The sequence below is a fragment of the Maylandia zebra genome, linkage group LG17 (assembly GCF_041146795.1).
Source record: "Maylandia zebra isolate NMK-2024a linkage group LG17, Mzebra_GT3a, whole genome shotgun sequence".
Lineage (NCBI taxonomy): Eukaryota > Metazoa > Chordata > Actinopteri > Cichliformes > Cichlidae > Maylandia > Maylandia zebra.
The window spans coordinates 38,309,222-38,324,127 of NC_135183.1; the positions used below are offsets into that span (position 1 = coordinate 38,309,222).

Here is a 14,906-nt window from a genome sequence, read left to right on the forward strand (position 1 = left end):
ACCACAAAGATGAGGGCCCTCAGTCATGAGGGATGCTCTTTGCAACATCTGGACACAGCCAGCTGCCGTTTGAAGCCCCTGCACCTCCTGAAGCTCCGTTGTTCCACTGAAGGAAAAAGCACCCCAGATCATTATGGCGCCCCCTCCACTGTGGAGCGTAGAAAACATCTCAGGTGGGGTCGGCTTGTCATGCTGGTAACATTGGAAACCATCAGGACCATCAAGGTTACATTTGTTCTCGTTGGAGAATAAAACTTTCTTCCACCTTTCAGTGTCCCATGCTTGGTGCTCGCTTGCAAAGTCCAAATGGTCAGTTCTGTGGCGTTCAAGGAGACGAGGCCTTTGAAGACATTTTTGTGTTTTTGAAGCCCTTCAGTCTCAGATGCGTCTGATGGTTATGGGGCTGCAGTCGGCACCAGAAACGGCCTTAATTTGGGTCGAGGATCGTCCAGTGTCTTGACGGACAGCCGATTGGAAGCTTCGGCTCAGTGCTGGTGACATTTTTTGCATCTTCCACTTGAGTTTTTGTTCCATAACCCTCAGGATCATTTAAGAAATTCCAAATGACCATCTTACGGCGTCCCACCTCAGCAGCGATGGCGTGCTGTGAGAGATCCTGCTCATGCAGTTCAACAACCCGATCACGTTTAAAAAAGGGAAAGTTTTTGCCTTTGCCATCATGAAAGTGTGACTACTTGACAGAAAAGGACAATGAATCCACAGATTCACCTTTTAAAGGCAAGTGGTCCTAAACTGTTGATCAGCTGTAGATCAGCCTGTTTCAGTTTAACAGTTGTTTTTAATAAATTGCTCAAAAACATGTTTTGTCTCACTCCCATTTCTTCTTGCTGCATGTTGAAGCTCGACTTGGAACCTTGTTAAGATCCAACCATGCAAAATAGGATTTTCTGACATTTTTCAATTGTTCTTAAACATCAGATCGGGACTGTATTGTCACTCCCTTATTGTAAGTAGTGGTTCCGACTGTTTGGTTTCCCTCTCTGTCAGTGAGTCAGTTTATTTTGTTTTGTGACGTTATGTTGTTGTTTTTGTTGCCTGTTTTTTCAGCATTGACGCTGTGATTTTTAGTTCAGTTCTGCGTTGCTGAGTCCTACGTTTTGGGTCCATAACACTGCCTGCCACACACCTACACCTGCAGATATGACAACATCTGCTGTAATTCATGCACAATCCATTACCGACTCTTTCTGGCACAGAGGAGTGTCTTTTTCGTTCCTGAGCTCCAGAACGACTCACAGAGCAGCAAATTGTTGCTCAAACTCACTGAGAGATGGTTAATGAGCATTAGACGTGTTGGCAATCTCACTTCATTACCTACACCATGCTAGCTGTTTCCAGCCTCCCTGCACATCCAGCCTGACCTGCTAGAGTGTAACCTCTCCTCTACGCCAGAGGAGAATGAGCACATTTCCCAAGCTATTCCTTGAAAATGGCTGAGGACTAAAGAAATATTAGCAAGACAAATAATAAATAACAAAGTGTCAGATGGTTTTAAGATTTGTAGAAGCAGATCTCAGTGTCCATGACTGTAAAGAAACACACGCTCCAGAAGCACGCACTCATCTGGTTTGCCACCTCAGTGAACTGGTGAATGATGGCTCTTACCAAATTAAAACCAGACAACGTATAAAAACTGCGGTTTCACCCTCACCCCCCCTCAGTCTCTCTTTTCTCTCTGTCTGTCTGTCTCCTTCAACTCCCCGGCGTGCCTGGCTTCAATCACTCCTCCGGTTTATTCCAACTCACTGATTCCAGAAGGAGAAACAGAATTAATGAAATGGCATCAGAAGTTTATCTTTGCACAAATTAATGGCTACCCCTGGATGAAAATGTCTTCTGTACAAAGCTCGTCTAGACTGGGTTTATTTTTAACTTGACTCATCTGTCGAGTGATGCTCGTGGATGTGAAAAAAAAGACGAAAGTGTCAATTTAAGAAAGAACAAATTCGAAGCTTCGACTTGATGGTTGGATCTTCAAAATCTCCTTTTATTAATCATATCTGCAGCGTTACAAAACCTGGAGCTCAAATGCTTCATATGAGTCAGTGAGCACATGTGTGCATTGGTTTCCTGTCTTTAAGTCATTAACCTCTTCCTGCTAATGTCACATATCACAGAAGAATACTGATCAGGGATGCAACGACAATTAGTCAACAATTGGAGTTTTCATTAACTGGCTAATAATCAGGTAAAGTGACTAATTAAAAAAGATAACCGCCAGTTTCAGCCTTCAGCTAAGTTATGTTAATATTTTCATTTTTGTAAATTATTGTAATTATTATAAAATTTGTAACCCTGCAACATTCAGCCTTTTTTTTTTCTTCTTTCGCTGAAATATTGGATTTTCTTCACTCGACTAACACGAGTAAATGTAAATGGCTGACGGCTTCGCGCAGGCAGAGGGAGTCTGTGTACGGAAGCTGCGACGTGCTTTTATGGGGAGCGAATAAATGTGATAAATTGCTCTTTTAAGAGAGTTGGTTGTGAGTTGATGCACACAATTTGTCTATCTGTCACCTCTGTGTGGTTTTACATGGGGAATCAAGAGATGCAGTTGTTTTGACCTGAGATCTTGGAATGGGAGGAAACATGTTACACAGACCGACCTCTCAATTTATCAACACTGTGGCAAAAATCTCATTTTTTCTACTTGTTCTGTTTGGGTTTGCATTCAGAACAGCTCACTGAATTGTGATGTGATGGTCGGTTCTCTTTACACTAAAACGTGTTCGAACACTTCAGTCATTATTCGAAGAAGCAAACCTCAAACCTCAGCAGCCACCTCGAAGCTTTTGTCTGCAAAGAAAATCTAAGGCAAGAAGAATTACTCATTAGTTATTTCATCGGTGATTTTTCTCCTTTGCTAGTTAATGATGTACTCCAGAAAGGGTGAGGAGACACTAAAATAACACACACACACACACACACACACAAATGTAACTAGATCCTTAAGTTTGATGTGTTTCTTCACAGAGCTCCCAGGGGTCTCTTCACTCAACCACGTGCTGCTCTGAGCTTATGGTTGTCAAAATCTCCCCAAACACACACACACACACACACACACACACACACACACACACACACACACACACTCCAGCACCACTTCCATACCCAGCCCACCCCCTCCTTGCTGCCGCTGATCAGTAACAGAAATATCACATTTTTCATTCCCCTTCTCCCATTTATTACTCGCTCCTGTTTTTCTCTCCCTTTCTAAGCCACTTATTTTATAATCCTTTCTGTTCTTTTGTTCTTTCCATCCATTGTCTTCACATTATCGCTCTTTTTTTCTCCCACATGACCTCTGCTCCAATCTCTGTGCCATTATTCCTCTCCCCTCTCGTTCATCCTCCAACTTATCCTCTTCTCCTGCAATAAATATCACTGTAGTCGAGTGTAGAAGGTTGATTCGGTCTGGAGCACAGCGGCTCTATACTGTAGTGGTTTACACATTCATTTTACCAGCAAGACCTTCCAGTTTGGTCCCAGGAGAAGAAATCAATTTGGGGTTGCATCAGGAAGGCGTCTGCCAAATCAAACACGCAGAGCTACCTGCTGTCGTGACCGCTCGTGAATAAATACACAGTTAAATCCTACATGTAATGTTGTGCCATGCACATCTGCCACAAAACTGAGAACACAAATGTAGCAAGAGTGCAGCCAGTAAAATAATCATAGCAGGATAACTTGCTACTCCAGTAGAGCTATATATCATTTGAAAGCATGTTGGGCATGCCTGCAAAACAGAGTTTGGGATGTTAACCGCAGTTGTTGTTCACTAGTCAAAAAGGCAATAAGAACTCGGGCTTAGGAACCGAAAACCATGGAGCTAAGCACACGTCCATGACACTCACACTGGGCTCCATGTTATCCACCATGGTGGCAGATGTTGCTGGCAAAGATGCTGCTGATGTGGATCTGCAGTGGTGAAAGTGCAGAGCTCAACAGATGGTTTTTAGGGCCGTCTTAAATACTCCAACCCATGTCTTTTATCATATTCTAACATTTTTTTCCAGTGTTATAGATAACAGCACGGTGGCACAACGTTAGCACAAGAAAGTTCCAGGTTTGAGTCCACCAGCTGGCTGTGGCCTTTCTCTGTGGAGTTATACTCTCTCTGGGTACTCCAGTTTACACCCACGGCCCAGAGACATGTGGTTAATGGGTTCAGGTTAATTGGTGATTTTAAACTGGCTGTTATTGATATTGTTCTGTACTATTAAACAGTCTCTTCCACTTGTTGAATTCCGATGTTTTCAGTCACACAGGTGTGTAAAATCAACCAGCTACCCAGGCACTCTGCCTAACATTTGTGAAGGAATGGGTCACTTTAAAAAGATCCCCAAATAATAAGATGCATGAAATTTCTTCCCTCCTAGATATTTAATGTTTAGTTCAAGTGATTTTATTGCGAGCGTTTAGGAAGCACAATCACACAGCTGGTAGCTCTGCGTGTTTGATTTGGCAGATGTTTACTGATGAAACCCAAACTGTGTCTCCTCTCAGGACTGAACCGGTAGTCTGCTGCTTGTGAGATGGATGTATAAACCGGGAGGTACACGGTGCATAAAAGCAGCAAACCCTTTGCATACTCAGTGACTGCACTGATCAAATGTCCTGTGGGATTAAAGCCAACACAAAAAGTGTGCCTCTGGAGTTTAATGGCTGACCAGCTCCTGTAAGTGTAATGTGCAGGTGGCCCAGTGCTTTTGTCCATATAGTGTAGCTTAGATACACACAGACTGCCACACTGTGTGGAGGGATTAGGGCTCAAATGCAGGGCGCAGGAAGAAGACTTACTTAAGCGAGCCAATGTATTGAGGCTAACGCAGGAGTTAAAAGGTTAACTAAGTCCAAGAGACAGACAGACAAGCCAGGACCAACTATCTGTCTACCTATCCATCTAAATACACACACACACAAATACACAGGGGGCTGATGGGAGGATGACGCATAGAATGCAGGTGAAAGTGATTAACACAGGTGTATGGAAGCTCGTTTCCGTCACAAAAAAAGTATCCATAACTCGAAGTTTTGAGAAAAGTAACTCAAAGTTTCAAGTTAGCGCTGCCAATCGGTAATCTACATGAATGACGTCATTTCCTTGTTACCCGGAAGCTGAAGCCATCAGCTACAAATGCTACAGCTAAGCTACCAGTTTTACAGCCAGTCATGAATGTACAAATTGTATTTTCAGTATTTTCAGTGTGGCTTCACAAATGATGAAATCCTTGTGTTATTAGCTGAATCACAGCAAACGTACTCTCAAAAGCGCCAGTTTGTTGCGATCCGGTTTTGAGTGCTCGTTCCTCTCCGCCATATCCTTCCAGGTAACAAGACAATGACCTCATTCACGTAGATTACTGATTGGCAGAGCTAACTCGAAATTTCGAGTTACTTTTCTCAAAATTTCGAGCTAACAAGTTGAAATTTCAAGAAAATAACTCAAAATGTCGAGTTAAGGATACTGTTTTTGTTTTTTGTGGCAGAAACGGGCTTCCATACAGGTGAGACCAACCAGGGAGACAGGAAGTAAAATTGACACAGGATATGAAATGAACATGAAACACAGAGATAAGAAGCATCACATCAGACATGACAACAGGGACAATAAAATCGGTACTAACAGAAAAACAAGAGGAAGCTAAAAGTGCAAAGAAGGAGTGAAAAGTAAAAAAAAGACTTGAACCAAAACACATTACTAGAAGATCTGCAACACGAAAGATAAATCAAGACTCAAATCCATGACATAAGATCCACAACGAAGATCCGAAGCTAAAAAAATCCCACAATTAAATCCATGTATGAAAACCAGGCACAGGACTCAGAGACTAATGGACCGAAGCTGGAAACGTGTGGCATGAAGGAGCTACACACCTTAAACACTCAAATATTCCTTAAATGTAATAAATCACTGAAACATGCATCCACTGTATTTGTATAAGAGGAGCTGGAAGGCAAAGGGACACTGTAGGACTTGAAGGCCACATGATGAGTTACGTGTGAGAGAGAGAACGCAGCAGACGCAGCTCAGGTCAGAGGTCAGCGATGTTACTGTTTAACACAGCAACACGCTGTAACAAAGCCAAGATTAATGACTGTCTAGGTGTCCATGTGTGCGCATAGTTTGCAGAGGAGCTCTTCACATATCTCTGTAATAATTAATCACACACGCATACACCTCGTCTCTCAGCCCTCCTCCGGTCTCGCCCGCTGTTTTACGGCCTCACCTGCCACAATAGAGGGATGACAGCCGCACTCGGCAAGAGGGTGGAGAGGAAATGGGAGAGATGTGGTTTCGGAGGAGGGGGAGAAGTGAGTGTCAGTTGAAAAGGAGAGTGGAGATGAAAGACAAACAGTGAAGCAGGTCCAGAAAAAAAAAGGAGGGCGAGAGTGACAGAGAAAAGAAAGACAGCCACCAGATGTGCTCACTCTGCACACAGGCACTAGTGCAGGGGAGGCAACGTGGAAAACTGCTGCTGCTTATTTATGTGCTCATCCTGTCATCGGCTCTTCAGAGTTTATTTAGCTCGCTGTAACCTGTGGTACAAAGACACAGGTGACTAACTCAAGGAAAAAACAACACAAAGTGATTCAGTGCAACCTGGCGTTGACTCTCCTTCTGCACCGTTCTCCCCAAATATTTCCTTCATTTGCTTTTCAGTTGATGGAGGTGGAGAGCACCATCTTAAATCTTCCACAGCTTCTCATAGGCTTTCAGCTGGGTTCAGAGTCCACAGTGTATGAGTCACACCATATTCATATTCACCAAACCACTCGGTGAGTCTTCGCGTCCTGTGGATGGGGGAACTGTTATCCTGGAGGACGCCACATCCATCATTAGAAATGTTTTATCACTCTAGACTTCTAATGGGACACGTGGACCCGAAACCACAGCAGCAAGACTCATCCCAACGCAAAACTGGATGCCCTCATTTGATTGTTCATATTGCTTTACAGTGTGAATAGAATTTGGGTGATTTAGTTGACCGTTTACACAGTTTTAAATTAAAGTTGATATGAACTCTATAATTTATAAATAAATATGTAAATGTGTTTAACGGAGCTATACTGAATCCCCAGTGCAAGAGAGAGAGAGTGCTTTGTATCTTTATCCTGTTAAAGACATTAAAGCGCCATCAGTTTGCATCACCTTCAATCATCAGCTATTTTAGGAACTTGAAGGCTTTTTTCCAGGTAAAAAATAGCACCCTCTTGAAGTTTTCACCTGAAAGTAACCAAGCTGATTTCCAGCAAAGCTTACCTGTGCTAGACTCGGCCCTCTTAATGACAAACCTTGCTAAGACACATAATAACTTGTCTGTCATCAGGTTAAAGGTGTATTGTCAAATGAAAGTCTGCAAATCACTTCAGAAGACAGGAGGATTCTTTCTTTATTATCTAAATACTGACACGTGCATGCACACATGTGCACACACACTACGGGCTTTGTGGCATTTGAGTGAAAAGCAGTGGAACAAATTCCAAAAATCCCATTGAAAAGCATGTTAGACTTTTTCCAGACTTTTGGAAAAACATGCAAAACAATGAGAGCTAACTTAAGACGGCAGCTTGTGGGAGGAGGGAAAGGGCTGCAAGAAAGATGATAGAGAAACGGGAAGAGACTGGTATGAAGCATAGGAGCGAAAAAAGACGAATGCTTGTAGTTAGTTTAGTGTTTAACTTCTTCACCTCTCGAAGCACATGTGCCCACAAAGGACCTCTGACTGAATACTACCAGAACTTCCTCCCTTTTCCCATTCCCTAACCCTCTCTTTGCTTTTTCCCAATGAACAGATGCTGGACTAACAAATAAAGCATGGACAATAACACTCACGTGTTTGCTGCCTGGTGGTGGTTAAACTATTTAATTTGACAGCTTGATAGAGTTAACTCTTTTAGCCAAGTACATGTTATATATGTACCAACCAGCAACTCTCGACTTGACAGCTATTTGACGTGTTGGCACAGCCAGGATGGGTGATTGGAAATGACTGTGGGAAAAGTGGAAAAGAGCTGAATATCAAAATGTTGCCAGGAAAGGACATGGAGGCTTATATAAGCTGTTGTTTGCAGCTGTTGCACTTCCAAAGTAAGCAAGACAGAAGGATCTCCTCTAAACTCTAAGGAGGAGAAAGGAAGAGTCCTGCAGACTGGACCGTGGAGTCAACTATTTGATAAGTGAACCCTTTACCATAGTCCTCAGACAGGTAGAGCTAACACAGAGAGGACGACCGTTTATGTTCACACACAGCCCGTTTGGATTTGCCAGTCAATCTAACATGCATGCATTAACTTGTGTCTTTGGACATGGAGAAGGTGCAAACTTCACACAGAAAGGCTCCAGATATGATGCCAGCTAGCAATTCGGTGGCATGATTCCCATGACATGTATAACCCATCCTGCAGTGTTCTCTGGAAGTCTCCGGGTTGCAGGGGGGAGAATATGAAACTTAAAGGACGTGATGGAAGGGAAGGGCACCTCATCTGGTCCGGACAGCGACAGACTGATAGCTCTTACTCAAATCTGTGGGTACATGGCAGTTACAGTTTTTCTCAGTCGCTTTGGTGCATTTCTCACAACAGAATTAAACATTGCACAACAGTTAGTTCAACCACCACAACATGTAGTCGTTTTGGCACAACCCTGTGGCGGTTTCACGTTCACTGCGTCCAAAGGCAAATGCCTTTGGACATGAAGCAGTTGAGTGAGTACAAATATCTAAAGAATGGTCACGTTTGACTTCCTATTCATCACTATCTCCTTTCTTTCATCATGAATGTCACAATTATTCATACTTGTACCGGCTGAATAGTCATTGTCCTTACAACTAATAGTCTTCATTGCATTGCTTGTGTCAGTGCACTCAAAATTGCTGAACAGCTTGTCAAACGATTCATACACCCATTTTGAAAACCCTATTTTGGAGGAGTTCCCATGAAAATCTCCATAAACTACATGTCTCAGGTGAACCTTATCTCACACTAATGAAAATTGGTGTGTGTCACTCCTACTTGCAACCAATGAAAAGCCTCTCCTACCCAGTCACAGGTGAACCGCGGCACAGCATCCCCCACTCCACAAGTACATATATACTGTAATGTAAACCAACAGACAGGATTGGCATGAGGTGCATACTGAATCTACAAAACAGCAGAACATGGAACGTCAGCCTCGTGGAAGAGGAGTGAGGATCGGTGGAGGACGAGGACAAAACCGGGTGAGAAGAGGCCAACCACATAGACACGTTCCTGACGAAATCAGGGCAACACTTGTGGATCATGTGATAAACCATGGCCTCACAATGGCCGAGGCTGGTCGAAGGGTGCAGCCAAATGTTGGGAGAACTACTGTAAGTTCTATCATCCAGACATTTCGTCGGGAAAACAGGTGAGCACACCGTAATCTAGTTACAGTATGCAGCACAAACTAATTTGCTCTGCACTTTCATAGTCATACAGGAGACTTGCATTAGGACATGACCTTACAGATCCTTACACATAGACGTACTGTAACTGAAGCGCAGACTTGGCCCAGGTGTGGCATAGTGTGCTGTGGTACAATACAGTAATGCTGTAAAGAAAGGAGTTTTGAATGATAGTCCTGTGACAATCACTGTAAGCATGTTTGCGCTTACATGTGTGTGTTTTCCCATCTGCATCTCAAAAAGGACTGCCAGACAACCTAGAGGAGGTGGAAGAGGTCCACTTATGACTCCGCAGCAAGAGGAAAGAATTTGTGCAATGGTGGCTGCAAACAACGCTTTGAGACTGAGAGAAATACAAAGAACTGTCGTAAACGATGACACCATCTTCGGAAATATTCAGTCAATATCAATTTCCACCATAGACAGAGTCCTCAGACGGAATGAAATGTCCATGAAGCAATTGTACAGAGTGCCATTTGAACGGAACAGTGATCGAGTGAAGGAGCTCCGTCACCAGTATGTACAGGTAACACATGTTCGCATATGTACCTCTGTTCACTGTAACAGTTTAGGCCATGTACTCAACCTACATTTATGCATGTTACTGTAATCCTATGTACAATTCCAACTGTACAATCTGTTCTGCCAAATGCACCATTACAGACCTGTCTGATTCTCATCCTTTGTAAAGCATATCCTGGAGTTGGAGGCCAGGGAACCCCTGCACATGTTTGTATATCTTGACGAAGCGGGATTCAATCTCGCAAAAGGCAGACGGCGTGGACGGAATCACATTGGAGAAAGAGCCACCATTGATGTCCCAGGCCAACGAGGAGGGAATATTACAATGTGTGCCGCAATCTCAGAGAATGGTGTTCACACCCATATTCCTCGTATTGGTGCATACAATTCACAACACCTGTTGGCTTTTCTGGATGCTCTTCATAGGGACCTGATCCCACAAAATGGAAGGGATGATCCTGGTGACAATCGGACAATGTATGTAGTGGTTTGGGATAATGTAAGCTTCCATCACTCTGCTGTAGTCAGGCAGTGGTTTGCAGCACACGACAGGATGCTTATGGAGTTTCTTCCTCCTTACAGTCCATTCCTGAATCCAATTGAGGAGTTTTTCTCTTCCTGGAGGTGGAAGGTATATGACAGGCATCCACATACCCAAATGACCCTGCTAGCAGCTATGGATGCAGCTTGTGATGACATCACAGCAGAGTCCTGCAGAGGGTGGATTCGACACTCCAGAAGATACTTTCCCCGATGCATCGATAGAGCTGACATACGCTGTGATGTTGATGCAAATATGTGGGCAGACAGACAGGAGCGTCTAGATATCAATGATTGATATGCAGCAGTGTCTGTTTTTCAGTTTGTTTTTTTTGAGTCGTAACTACTGCAGTGAGGTTTACTGTCTAGGTGAGTTTGTTTGCTGTAAAATGTTTGATTTACTGTATTTCCCCAGTTTGCACAATGCTGTGAACAGTTTCAATTAAATATTATCAAGAGTGCATATGGAGTGTCTTGATTGTCCTTTACAATTTATGGTTTTCAACATGCCATGCATGCGGTCCGGACTTGACATGTCATTGGGAAGCACCTACAAAGACATCCGTCACAATGGGAACATGTTCAGACCATGTGATTTTGTGACCAAAGGTGCTGGTCTAATGACTTGTAATTGTGACAGCCCTGACACTTTGTTTGGTATCAGTACTTGCTTTTGATGAATGTATTGTCTGTTTTGCTCAAGGGATTTGTTGTTGATGCATTGACAACTTATTTTGGACACCTGACTTTTCTTTTTGATGGAGTGACTCACTTTTGCAAGTTATCCACCATGTTTTGCAGTTTGCACTAATTGTTTTGAGAAGTGCCTTAGTAGTGGTGGAGAGTTCAATTCTGTTGTGAGAAATGCACCAAAGCGACTGAGAAAAACTGTAATGGAGCGAATGTGAATTCTGCAATGTGTCTACAATTTTTCACGAATGCTCTGCAATGTACTGGAGTCTCTACAAATCCCACCTGACCTGGAGAATTGCTTTAGGAAACACCAGGAGATGCTGGAGTACGGAACAAGTACAAAAATGTAAATCTGCCACAGCTCTTATAATTTATGACAGCCAGACAGACAGACAGACAGACAGACAGACAGACAGACAGACAGACAGACAGACAGACAGACAGACAGACAGACAGACAGACAGACAGACAGATAGACAGACAGATAGACAGACAGATAGATAGATAGATAGATAGATAGATAGATAGATAGATAGATAGATAGATAGACAGATAGATAGATAGATAGATAGATAGATAGATAGATAGATAGATAGATAGATAGATAGATAGATAGATAGATAGATAGATAGATAGATAGATAGATAGATAGATAGATAGATAGATAGATAGATAGATAGATAGACAGACAGACAGACCTACTGCAGTAAAGTCATGTAAATTCAGAGCAATAAATTAGATGGGAAGAATGATGGGATGATCACAATATAAATGAGCTCCTTTGTTCCTCACCAGATCTGTTTATTGTTAGACATCCTACTGTCTTAAACACCTGGTACACATTACTACATCTGCAATATGTATGTGTATGTGTGTGAGTGTGTACTCATATCTTTGTGGGGCCCAAAAATTGGAAGCTTACTATACTTATGGGGACCAAAATCCTGGTCCCAACGAGTTTGAAGGCATTTTTGAGACTCAAAATGTGGTTTTAGTGACAGGGTTTCATTTGGGGGTAAGGGGCTAGACAAGATATGAATACCCAACATTTTTGTGTGTGTGTGTGTGTGTGTGTGTGTGTGTGTGTGTGTGTGTGTGTGTGTGTGTGTGTGTGTGTGTGTGTGTGTGTGTGTGTGTGTGTGTGTGTGAGAAGTGAGAGATAAAAGCAGGAAATAGAAAGATAGAGGAATTGAGTGAGGGCTGTAGTTTAGTTTTTGTGAGCTCCCATGAAAGAGAGCGCACTGACGGTGTGACACAAACCATGTGTGTTATGGCAGCATCCGCCTGGTTGGTGTTTGTCTCCGACAGAGAGACGTATGCAACACACAGATATATATGAAGCTCTACTGAGGTGCATTCCTTTACCTGTGATCTTGTTTCATCACATTTTTTTATTCCTTTGTGTTTGTTGTGTAAAAAGGCCTCAGCTCACCGGAGCTACAACTTCTGAGAAATATAGAGTACTGTGAAAAAGACAAGCACCCACTCCTATGGATGGGAGTATGCTGCGTGAGCAGACAGACTGTGTTACATATGCTGAATGTCAGTAAGTCCATCTTTGCTCAGCTTTGCATTAGGGAGTGAAAAAGCAGCTGAAGGGAGACAAACATTAGTCCCAAATTGTTCCATAAAAGTCTCCATCAAAAGTTACTGAGCATGCTACACTGCCAAAAGGCTTTATGAGATCCTCCGGTCGAACGTTGAAGGTTAAGACTGAGTCATTGTTGTTAGATTTGCCTACCTAATAACCCTAAAATTGGGTTTATAAGCACAAGAAAATGTAGTTCCCGAGAGAAAGCGCCTGAAATCAGACATTCAGAGGCATGTTTTTCCTTCAACAGATCAACGGCTAACGACCAGTGGACTCCCTGCTACTTCCTCCCTTCTGAGTTTCTCATTCTTTTTTCTCTCAGAGTGAAATGATCTAGACCGCAGCTGAATATAGAAACGTGACCGATTCGGTTTTACAATATCAGCTAATGTCAGCTTATATTTTGGCTATAACTGCTTTTGGTTAATAAGAACATTTCAGATCAGTGTAACATCACATAGTTTATCCAGCGCAGAGTACAAATCCTAACAGTGTCCATCTGTCTGTTTTCTTCACTACTTATCCAATTTAGGGTCGTGGGGGAGCCGCGCTCCATCCCAGGGGGCAGGGTGCACTGTGAACAGGTCACCAGCCTATCCCAGGGACATCACAGAGACACAGACGATCGTTCGCTCCCACACTAAGACCTACAGCCAATTTGGGATCATCAATTCATGCGTGTCTTTGGACAAAAAGCAGTTTCTGAAGGCACACATGATGCTGGCTTTTAAGATCAGGTTTCATTTAACTGCAGCTTTCAATTAAGAAGGTTGTGTCTGTGTGGATGCATTGAGAATTTACTTCTGCCCACAAAAGCTAACTGTACGAGCAGTAACTGCAGCACTCAACCAAGACAAAACCTCACATGTGTGGTAGCTGCTTACTTCTACAAGAGCAGCTGTTGAAGCAACACCGGAGAATCAACGTTTTGGGATTTACTTACCTGGATGACTGAGCATGCATCAAGACACATACTGCACGTGCTCATGAGTATGTTTTATCGCCTTCGTGATGTGTCATAAACGCCACAGTCAAGTTGACAGCAAATACCTGCTGAGATTTTGAAACCTACATACTTGTAAAGTGAAAGAAACCATTTTTATATGTTTCTGCTCTTTTTTAGAGGAAAGGACTTTGTCGGGCTCACTGTGATTTTTCAGTATGTGTGTAGATATAGATATATATATGTATCCTGAACGTACGTTATTAAAAATAAACAGTACTGCATTGTTGCAACCTTTTCTGAGGAGAAGTCAGATTATCCCCAGAGTCATGTGGATATATTGAATGTTGCTGAGACGTTTCAGCGAGAACAATAATAGAGACCGTCTCACATTACAGCGACTGGAGTCTCTGGTGTGACCAAATCACTCTCAGCGATCCTTATCTGTCTTTCTGTATCTCACAGTAACCCGTTATCATGATCAGGGGTTAAACATCAAACCAGAATAGAGCAGACTAGAGTTCTCTTCATTTTTAGCAAAAACCTGTGAAGCAACAAGACGTAAACTGTGCAGCGTGCAACGCTCCCCGGGTGCATAATCAATAAAAAGCAGCAAAGTCTGAACATCTCTCAAACATCCAGTTAGCAAATACGCACACCTTGAGTGCATTAAACACTGCTGGACTTCTTTCGCTATGCAATTCGTTATTTTGATTAATCTTGGCAATTACGGCAGAGGACTAGGATATGTGCTTTTCTGCTCTAATTTATTTTGCTTGGCCTACTGCGGTGACTTTTACAAATTGGGCTGTATCCACTTTCAACAGGCTGTAAAACAGTAAGAATTAATAACTTTGCAATTCAAACAAGCATGAAGAGACACGGTGCACGTCTGTGCAGTATCACGCTGTCTGAGAGGAAAACTGCGTCGACCTCCGCCGGCCAGTTTGAGAGACTGCCGCTGGACCTCGATTACAGCGCAATGCCGTGCCGGTATTCACACGTGTACAACAGCAAAACACAAAGACGTGGCTTTAAACTTCTGTTTCATATTTTCTGAAACGATAGGATGTTTCTTTGTAGAAGCAGCAAACTGGGAAGAACTGGAGAAGTCGAGACAAAGGAAGGGATTAGTGTGGGCAGGTCAAAGGAACAATATCTGTTTGTG

At 42.9% G+C, this 14,906-nt stretch overlaps 1 protein-coding gene across 3 annotated transcripts in view; it reads right to left on the bottom strand.

Moving 5' to 3' along the window:
- anos1b (anosmin 1b) overlaps positions 1-14,906 on the bottom strand; it is a 54,335-nt gene that overhangs the window by 20,050 nt on the left and 19,379 nt on the right. The gene's annotated exons all lie outside the window — the stretch shown is intronic.